Raw genomic sequence first — 11228 nt, forward strand, 5'->3', positions numbered from 1 at the left:
GTCCGGAATCGCGCGACTGCTACGGTCGCAGGTTCGAATCCTGCCTCGGGCATGGATGTGTGTGATATCCTTAGGTTAGGTAGGTTTAAGTAGTTCTAAGTTCTAGAGGACTGATGACCACAGATGTTAAGTCCCATAGTGCTCAGAGCCATTATTTCTACTGCGTGACCATCAATCCTGATAAGTTTCTCATCTCATTTCTGCTACTTCTCATTACTTTCGTCGATTTGCTCTCAATCCATATACTGTACTCATTAGACCATTTCATTCATCGTATCATGTAATTCTTCTTCACTTTCACTCAGGATAGCAATGTCATCAGCAAATCATATTATTGATAGCGTTTCACTTTGAATTTTAGTTCCACTCCTGAACCTTTCTTTTATTTCTATCATTGTTTCTTCGAAGTACAGATTGAGCAGTAGGGGCGAAAGGCTACATCCTTGTCTTACAACGTTTTTAATCCGATTACCGAGGGCACAGAGGATAGTGCGACTGCAGGGACCATCTCGGGCACGCTTCCTGCGAGACCAACATTCTCGCCTTGTATGTCCACACACTACAGTCGTAGTGTCCCACCCCAATACACTCATTACTCGTGGAAGACATTCTTATTAAGTCTCGTAAGAAGTCGGGGAATATGTGTGCATCCGCGCAGAAGAAGGTCATGGCCGGTATTGCGAGGACTATATCCTTATATGGATATGGTGACTGTTCTTTCAGACATGTCCGAAAGAACAGACACCATTGATGACCTACAGCCGTCTAGAACGAAATAAGAATTATATTAATACCTTCAGCTACCGACGGGCGTTGATATATATCAACGGGGACAGGTGAAAATATGTGCCCCGACCGGGACTCGAACCCGGAATCTCCTGCTTGCATGGCAGACGCTCTATCCGTCTGAGCCACCGAGGGTACACAGTAGAGTGCGACTGCAGGGACTATCTCGCGCACGCCTCCCGCGAGACCAACATTCTCATCTTGTATGTCCACACATAACAGTTGTAGTTTTCCACCCCAACTCACTCATTATTTGTGGAAGACATTCTTACCAAGTCCCGTAAGAGTTCGGGGAATATGTGTGCATCCGCACAAAAGAAGAAGGTCATGGCCGGTATTGCCAGAACTATATGGCTCTGAGCACTATGGGACTCAACTGCTGAGGTCATTAGTCCCCTAGAACTTAGAACTAGTTAAACCGAACTAACCTAAGGACATCACAAACATCCATGCCCGAGGCAGGATTCGAACCTGCGACCGTAGCGGTCTTGCGGTTCCGGACTGCAGCGCCTTTAACCGCACGCAAAACTATATACTTATAGGGATATTGCGTCTGTTGTTTCGGACATTCCGAAATCTTTTGCCAATGGAGATATCATCATGACACTTTTTTCGATTACAGGCCACATGTCCTGTCGATATAGGCTATGTGTCCTTAATGCAGTGGTTTCCGTTGCCTTCTGCATCCCGATTCCGCTGATCAGTGGTGATTCTTCCGCCTTTAGGGGCAGTTTCCCACCCCTAGGACAAGAGAGTGCCCTGATCTTCTGTCCGCTCCTACACCCTCTTTGACAAGGCCGTTGGCAGAGTGGAGGGTGACTTCTTATGCCGGAAGTCTTCGGTCTCCAGTGCTAATTATTAATCAAAATTTAAATAGTGGCGGTATTCGAACGTGGGTCCGAGGACGTTTTGATTACTAATCAAAGACGCTACCCCTAAACCACATCTATGAAGAAGAATGATGATTGTTGAGAAAGATAATAATACTGAAAAAAAGGTCTTTGTCTAGATATAGTGCTGCTGCAGATCGCTCAGAGCAGTTTGTCAAACCGTACTGTACTTCGTTACTGACGAACCGGTACATTATGCTTCAAAATGTCTCCAGGGACAATGTTGTCATTTCTAACTTTTTATCTGCTAGGAACGACGTTGTCGCAGAAAAATGTAACCAAGCGTCTAATTCGACGCCCCTTTCCCTCGCCGTCTAGATAAATTGATGGTATACAGCAACCACATACAAATTGGTGTTACGTTACTCTGTTCAAAAAGTTACACTATAGGTTTCAAATTTATGCAGTTCATTGTCAGATATCTTTCGCGCTTTTGTCAAAACATATGCTGCCTTGGTTTACTGATGAGTTGACCTAGGATAAACATTGTTTCACTGTAAGAAACGTGTAATAAATCTGCTCATTAAGGATATCGAAACACAAAAATTCCCGTATGAATATCCTTAATGAGCTGACTGAGTTGCTAACAGTCCTTTCCTGAAAAACTTGCAGAAAGTACTTTAAACACTCCAAAATAAATAATGTTTCTACACCTATCTGCATAACAAGTAACAAATCTTGTAATAATGCATGTACCACTAATGATTTGGCACTAAATGTGAATAAATTTATATGTGCTGTCATCATCAGTGTTCAAATAGTACATAAGGACTCGCACATACTTTCTTATCAATATTTATTCCTCTACCATTTAGTAAAATAAGTTTATAACGCTGTAATTCATGAACTCCCATTTATCTGTCTGTACGTAATGTTGTACATTTAATGTAAAATACTTTTCCATTTAACGTAGCGGTAATGACGCTTCCTTTCCCAAAATGTCATATCTCTGTAGTGTATAACTGCATCGCAGCATCTTTGGTACTCACTTACTTTGTAAATACTCTATCTGCTTTCATATGTTGAAAGAAAGTCAAACCGTGTAGTGCGCATAGGAAATTGTATTTTGACCGAACTAAAGTGTTTTAATAATGCGTGTGTGACTGTGAAAATACAGCCAACATTACGAATATGATGTGCTGGAGATAAGCCGTGAAAACAAATGCTCCAGACAGAAATTTCATGTAAGTTGGAGTCTAACACAAGTCGGTAGCGCAATATTCTTCATAACACGTTTCTAACTGGGAATCTTCGTCCATCCTAAGCACAAGTCAGCAGTAAACAAACGCAACAAACGTTTAGACGATAGCATGAAGACCCTCTAACGATGAATAGTGTAAATTCTAAACTGGTAACGGTACTTTTTGAATAAAATAACCTAAAACTAATTTGTGGGTGGTTGTTGTACATCATCATCAATTTATTTTATTTGTCTGTGTCAAAGATGGGGTAAGAGTTAACGTTCAGAGAGACAGAAACAAAAGTTTTGAGATTTAAAGACGACGTAATTCTGTCAGAGACAGCAAAGAACTCGGAACAGCAGCTGATAGGAATGGGCAGCGTCTCGAAACATCAACAAAAGCGGAACAATAATGATGCACTGTACTGGAATTAAGTCAGCTGATGCTGAGGGAATTAGATTAGGAAACTAGACACTGAAAGTAGCAGATGAGCTTTGCTACTTGGGCAGCAAAATAACTGATGATCACCGAAGTAGAAAGGGTATAAAATATAGACTGGTAATGACAAGAAATGCGTTTGCGAAGAACAGAAATTTATTAATATCGAATACAGATATAAGAGTTAGAAGTCTTTCCTGAAGGCATTTGTCTGGACTTAGGCATGTATGGACGTGAAATACGTACGATAAACAGTTTATACAGGAAGAAAATAGAGGCTTTTGATATGTGAGTAGATCGTGTAACAGGACAGGTACTGAATAGAATTGAAGGCACAAATTTGTGCCACAACTTAACTAAAAGAAGGGGACGGATGGTAGGACACATTCTGAGACATCGAGGAATCACCAGTATAGTACTGGAGGGAATTGTGACGGGTAAAAGTAGTACTGGTCGGAATTGTGGGGCTAAAAGTAGTAGAGGTAACGAAGAGATGCAAGCAGTTATTCGGAGATAGGGAGGCTTGCACAGGATAGAGTTGCATGGCGATCTGCGTGAAACAAGTACGCCAACTGAAGATCACAAGAATAACAGCATCAAGTTATCCCCCACAAAATACATCCCATTAAAGAAAATGGCTCTGAGCACTATGGGACTCAACTGCTGAGGTCATAAGTCCCCTAGAACTTAAAACTACTTAAACCTAACTAACCTAAGGACAACACATACATCCATGCCCGAGGCAGGATTCGAATCTGCGACCGTAGCGGTCGCGCGGTTCGAGACTGTAGCGCCAGAACCGCTCGGCCACCAGCGATACATCCCATTATATACTATATACTACAATAATAATTTATACCCAAATGATCCCACATTAGGCAATAAAACGAGACAAACTGACTTTGAAAGTGATAAATACAAGTAATATTTACGTTTGTCTTTATCGTCATCCATAAATCAACAATACAAACATATTCGCAGGCCCGATTTGACTGTGCATAGACGCTACTCGGTAACTGGTCATGGAGGAGGTGAATTAACCTCTTCAGATCAGCCCTTTATAGAATTCGGTAGTACGTACAGATGCCACTTCTGCACAAGTCCATCCCCTTCACGCTCTGGGCAACCCATATCCACGTTTCTGCCTCATCAGTCTTCTGGTAGACAGCCCAGCGTCCGATACTGTGCTGTTACCCGCGCTCACAGTATCAATTGTCTGTTATAACTGGCTCAAAGGGGCAGCGTCAAAGTAATATTTCGCATCTAAGATCAGACAAGAAAAACGCCCTCAGATGCTTAAAGATTTCAAGCATCGATCCGCACGAAAGGCCATTCGACACGGAATGGAAAATAAAGATGTCACAAAGTGACGCCAGTCATTCGCATTAATGTAGAGATGCGACTCAAAGCCTGAAAATTGAGTCAACAAAAGCTGATAAACCTCCAAAAGGGAGGGTCAGAACGTTTTGTGTGTAATAGTATACAATCACTTAGCAAGACTGAACTGTTGTTGTTGTTGTTGATGTGGTCTTTAGTCCAGAGACTGGTTTGATGCAGCTCTCCGTGTTACTCTATCCTGTGCAAGCGTCTTCATCTCCGAGTATCTACTGAGCCTACACCCTTCTGAATGTGCTTCCTGTTTTCATCTCTTGGTCTCCCTCTACGATTTTCGCCCTCCACGCTTCCCTCGAATACTAACTTGGTGATCCCTTGATGCCTCAGAACATATCCTACCAACCGGTCCCTTCTTCTTGTCAAGTTGTACCACAAACTCCTGTTCTCCCCAATTCTATTCAATACCTCCTCATTAGTTGCATGATCTACCCATCTAGTCTTCAGCATTCTTCTGTAGCATCACATTTCGAAAGCTTCTATTCTCTTCTTCTCCAAACTATTTATCGTCCGCCTTTCACTTTCATACATGGTTACAATCCTTACAAATACTTTCATAAAGACTTCGTGACATAAATCTATACTCGATGTTAGCAAATTTCTCTTCTTCAGAAACGCTTTCCTTGCCACTGCCAGTCTGCATTTTATATCCTCTCTACTTCGACCATCATCGGTTATCTTGCTGCTCAAATAGCAAAATTCATCTACTACTTTAAGTGTCTCATTTGCTAATCTAATTCCCTCACATCACCTGATGTAATTCGACTGCATTCCACTACCCTCGTTTTTCTTTTGTTGATATTATTCTTACATCCTCCTTTCAAGACACTGTCCATTCCATTCAACTTCTCTTCCAGGTCCTCTGCTGTCTCTGACAGAATTGCAATGTCTTCAGCAAACATCAATGTATTTATTTCTTCTCCTTGTATTTTAATTCCTACTCCAAATTTTTCTTTTGTTTTCTTTACTGCTTGTTCAATATACGGAGTGAATAACATCGGGGATAGGCTACAACCCTGTCTCACTCCCTTCTCAACCACTGCTTCCCTGTCATGCCCCTCGGCTCTTATAACTGCCATTTCGTTTACTGTACAAATTGTAAACAGCCTTTCGCTCCCTGTAATTTACACCTTCCACCTTCAGAATTCGAAAGAGAGTATTCCAGTCATCATTGTCAAAAGCTTCCTCTAAGTCTACAAATGCTAGAAACGTAAGTTTGCCTTTGCTTAATCTATATTCTAAGATAAGTCGTAGGGTCAGTATTGCTTCGGGTATTCTAGCATTTCTACAGAATCCAAACTGATGCTTCCCGAGGTCCGCTTCTACCAATTTTTCCGTTCGTCTGTAAAGATTTCGTATTAGTTTTTTGCAGCCGTGACTTATTAAACTGATAGTTCGGTAATTTTCACAGCTGCCAACACCTGCTTTCTTTGTGATTGGAATTATTATACTCTTCTTGAAGTCGGAGTGTATTTCGCCTGTCTCATACATCTTGGTCACCACATGGTAGAGCTTTGTCATGGCTGGCTCTCTCAAGGCTCTCAGTAGTTCTAATGGAATGTTGTCTACTCCCGGGGCCTTGATTCGACTTAGGTCTTTCAGTCCTCCGACAAATTCTTCACGCAGCATCATATCTCCCATTTCATCTACGTACTCTTACATTTTCATAATAGCATAAGGACATCGCCCGTGTATAGATTGTATAGACCCTCTATATAGTTCTTCCACCTTTCTGCTTTCCCTTATTTGCTTAGAACTGACTGAACTATCTCTCTGTCCTCATTGTTCTCCAACTGATCGCTTTTACCGTCCTCATTCATCGATCGTTCCGTTCAATCTTCGAGTCCTCGTCTCATCCATCACTCACTCATTCATGGGCCTCACTCACTATCCCACGCTCGGCTGTTTTGTTCATTTTCACGCACTCTCTTCCTCAGGGCGCTGAATTTCCAATCGTGTCATCTTGTCATTGGCTGACTCAGTTTGCAATCTGACCAAATGAACGGTCGAAACAGGGTAATCCCACCTACTTGTCTTTCTGCAGTGTTGCAAAAGTAATCTTTAACATTAGCTTAAGCTGTGGTGCTCAACGTGATCAAAATTCTTTCCAAAATTTCGTCTGTTGCGAGTTGAAAAGTCAGTGGACGGAGGCTGTTGTTTGATATTGGAATTTCCACCTCTCTCTCAGGAGTTTCTCATTACTTATTGCTGGTTACGTAGAGGAATGCGTGCTGTATTTTCTTGGAAAAGTCCTCTAAGAATTTCTTCAAGTGTGTATCTACATTCATGAGTTGTCACGACGGTTTCTGCTCAACAACAATGCCCGCTTGTTTGTCAGAAGAACGCCTTATGCCATCCCTCACGTACACCAGGCTATTGGAGCTCGCAGGTATCCATCTGTCGCCAGTATGTAAACAGGACAACCTTTTCAGAGCGAAGCAAACACTGTTGTCGTACCTGTCTGGCTTTCGGGAAAGTCTCAATACGTCCAGTTGCGGATTGAGTCCCTTTGCACTGAGCACCTGAAGGCGACGTATTACAAGATTTATGCAAGTCCTTTCTCCAATTCTAGAAATACTTCTTGCGATTGATCTTCAGGAAAGCCTTTATCTCTCTCAGTGAAGCGCTTTTTAATGTTAACTATGCTTGTAAAACTACAGCAACACTGTATGAGCAGGTGCATGTCTTGATGCAAAAGCCAAGCATGTTTTTCGGTTTCCTTCACGCAAACGGCGTTAAAATTGACCTGTAGACCTTTTAAGAGAAATGATGGTGAACTATTCCATTAAAACCGAAGAATAAATGAGCGCAACGTTCACATTTGACAGAGCTTCTTTCGGTCTTGGCGATGCAGAATGGTTCGACAGGAACGAATGAACCTTAGTTTCGGCGTTCACCTGTTATGACCCGTTTCAGTAGTTCTACATGACTGTTGACTTCATCTTGCCATGGTGACACTATTAACCTGCAGATAAAAAAGCGTTTGAATAGGCTTCCTACAAAAGGCATGTCCGAACATACCATCAAACCTCCTCTGAATAACACATCAAGCAAGGGAAGACAGCCATCATTTTCCACCTCCCCTGCACTCGCCACTGTTTCTTTTTTTTTTCGAAATTCAACGAGTTTGGAATATACACTCCTGGAAATTGAAATAAGAACACCGTGAATTCATTGTCCCAGGAAGGAGAAACTTTATTGACACATTCCTGGGGTCAGATACACCACATGATCACACTGACAGAACCACAGGCACATAGACACAGGCAACAGAGCATGCACAATGTCGGCACTAGTACAGTGTATATCCACCTTTCGCAGCAATGCAGGCTGCTATTCTCCCATGGAGACGATCGTAGAGATGCTGGATGTAGTCCTGTGGAACGGCTTGCCATGCCATTTCCACCTGGCGCCTCAGTTGGACCAGCGTTCGTGCTGGACGTGCAGACCGCGTGAGACGACGCTTCATCCAGTCCCAAACATGCTCAATGGGGGACAGATCCGGAGATCTTGCTGGCCAGGGTAGTTGACTTACACCTTCTAGAGCACGTTGGGTGGCACGGGATACATGCGGACGTGCATTGTCCTGTTGGAACAGCAAGTTCCCTTGCCGGTCTAGGAATGGTAGAACGATGGGTTCGATGACGGTTTGGATGCACCGTGCACTATTCAGTGTCCCCTCGACGATCACCAGTGGTGTACGGCCAGTGTAGGAGATCGCTCCCCACACCATGATGCCGGATGTTGGCCCTGTGTGCCTCGGTCGTATGCAGTCCTGATTGTGGCGCTCACCTGCACGGCGCCAAACACGCATACGACCATCATTGGCACCAAGGCAGAAGCGACTCTCATCGCTGAAGACGACACGTCTCCATTCGTCCCTCCATTCACGCCTGTCGCGACACCACTGGAGGCGGGCTGCACGATGTTGGGGCGTGAGCGGAAGACGGCCTAACGGTGTGCGGGACCGTAGCCCAGTTTCATGGAGACGGTTGCGAATGGTCCTCGCCGATACCCCAGGAGCAACAGTGTCCCTAATTTGCTGGGAAGTGGCGGTGCGGTCCCCTACGGCACTGCGTAGGATCCTACGGTCTTGGCGTGCATCCGTGCGTCGCTGCGGTCGGGTCCCAGGTCGACGGGCACGTGCACCTTCCGCCGACCACTGGCGACAACATCGATGTACTGTGGAGACCTCACGCCCCACGTGTTGAGCAATTCGGCGGTACGTCCACCCGGCCTCCCGCATGCCCACTATACGCCCTCGCTCGACGTCCGTCAACTGCACATACGGTTCACGTCCACGCTGTCGCGGCATGCTACCAGTGTTAAAGACTGCGATGGAGCTCCGTATGCCACGGCAAACTGGCTGACACTGACGGCGGCGGTGCACAAATGCTGCGCAGCTAGCGCCATTCGACGGCCAACACCGCGGTTCCTGGTGTGTCCGCTGTGCCGTGCGTGTGATCATTGCTTGTACAGCCCTCTCGCAGTGTCCGGAGCAAGTATGGTGGGTCTGACACACCGGTGTCAATGTGTTCTTTTTTCCATTTCCAGGAGTGTATTTTGATCTACGCATATCATATCTAAAACTTCTAAAATGTTTATGAAATGAACTAAGCCATATGCTAACATCATCAAAGACGTCTCTAATTGTGATCCAGCATTCTTCATAATCTTTTATTTCACTCATTTCCTCAGTTATTGGTGTGATGAAATAAGTGAAGTTCTCCTGGCATATCCGAAAGAACAGACACCAAACAAATATAAATTACCACTGTTGTGCTGCGCTTGTCAGCTGCAGTGTTTCCACTGCCTTCTTCGCAACAGTTATTTCACTCGAAAATCGTAGTTTTAATCATATCAGAGTCACCAAAGGCAGTATTTAACATCGGTCAAATTTTTCTGATTTTTATTCCTTTCGTGTACCAAAATTTAATACAAACTCTCTTACCCACATTCAAACAAAATAAATATTCGTCGATATTACCAAACCACAGGTTTACTTTTTGCGTTTTAGACATCCAATATTGCTAACACCATTTGTACACTTTCCAAATATATTTACCAACACAACAGTGTTAAATTACAAAATGGGCCACTTTGTCAATATCGGATCAGTAATTTAAAGTGAAGATTCTTTTCTTTTTTTTTTCACTGACAGTTATTGTTCGTTACATATTACATATAAAGAGCAACCAAAAGATTCCGTTCTAAGTTCGAAGGCCGTAAAGTACAGAATCGGTATGCCAGCCAGTCAAGATCGCCGTGAGCAATGAGGCAATCATCCTATCGACGCACCAGGCTGAAGATATCCGTTTGATAAAGCACCGTGTTCTCCTGCGTAAAGAAGTCAATAACTGCCTGCTGCTTCCTCGTCCGACAGTAACGATCGACCCTTCAACGCCTTCCCTAAGCGACCGAAGGCGTGAAAATATCATGGGGACCAAAGGGCAGATGCTCGAGAGTCTCCCACTTGACATAACTTCTGCGTTACGAAATTTGCGACATGGGGACGTGCGTTATCATGAAGTAGCAGAACATCTTGGCGCACCATTCCACAAAGGTGGTTTTCGACGAACATGCCAGCCTATACACGTAGTTCGTTGTGCGATGACTACCGGTGTTTCTCGTTCGGCACCTAAGAAAAGAATAACAGCATCTCGGTCATGTTTGGGGGCATTTGGTAATAACATCGCCATAGTTCTCGTCTCCGCATTTAACGCACGCACGCCGGAAAGATGAGAATGCCATACTAATTCCATGTTAGCGCTTATACACCCTCACTGGAATCGCACTAGATTGTATATATACTGAGGCAAGGCCCTCAAACGGAAAGGTTTTCATCGCCCTTTATAATTACTTTTAATGGTTGGGAAGCTGACTCATTTCTGTTCCTGACAGCAGTTAAGCAATCTAACCAGATAATGTTAGAAGCCTGACTGGAAGTGAAATTTCATTTCAAATAAAAATTAAAGGTTTAAAATTGTCTTCCAGAAGCTTCATCATTAAGAACAATGACATGAACCTGTTATGGAATATTTAATGAGAAGTCTGCCAATTGAAGAAAACAAAGCTAGTGTAAAACTATCCTGTAGGTGGTCTATTAATACATTTTAGTTTTAGTAAATCTTTTAAACTGCTCGCAACAATAGACACATATTCCAAGCGGTCTATTACGTATACCAATAGGCCAGCTCGATCTGGCATAATCCTGGAAACGATGGAAAAACGGTTATTCCCTTGAATCCGAAATGAGTCTTCATTCAAGACGAGAACAGGAAGAAGGAAAAGAAGGCGATCGAATTGCGTGATTACTCAAACCACGAAGGAAGTCCGAGTTTGTGGAACCAACTGTACCATCCCAAATTCGTTATTACAAATTACTCTACAAGAAAAAATTTGTGTACCTAGAAAGGTGACGGTGATTTTTATTCGATGACGCCATATGCCGACGGGGAAATTTTTTGTAAATTTGAGCTCGATTTGGCATAATCCTGGAAACGATGAAAAAAACGGTTATTCCCCTGAATCCGAAATGAGT

At 43.5% G+C, this 11228-nt stretch overlaps 1 non-coding gene across 1 annotated transcript; it reads right to left on the minus strand.

Annotated features, from left to right (window-relative positions):
• Window positions 1-847: 847 nt before the first annotated feature.
• Trnaa-ugc (transfer RNA alanine (anticodon UGC)) lies at window positions 848-921 on the minus strand. Its single transcript has one exon. It is a non-coding gene; the product is annotated as a tRNA-Ala (tRNA).
• Between the last annotated feature and the right edge of the window lie 10307 nt (window positions 922-11228).

The sequence above is a fragment of the Schistocerca nitens genome, chromosome 1 (assembly GCF_023898315.1).
Source record: "Schistocerca nitens isolate TAMUIC-IGC-003100 chromosome 1, iqSchNite1.1, whole genome shotgun sequence".
Lineage (NCBI taxonomy): Eukaryota > Metazoa > Arthropoda > Insecta > Orthoptera > Acrididae > Schistocerca > Schistocerca nitens.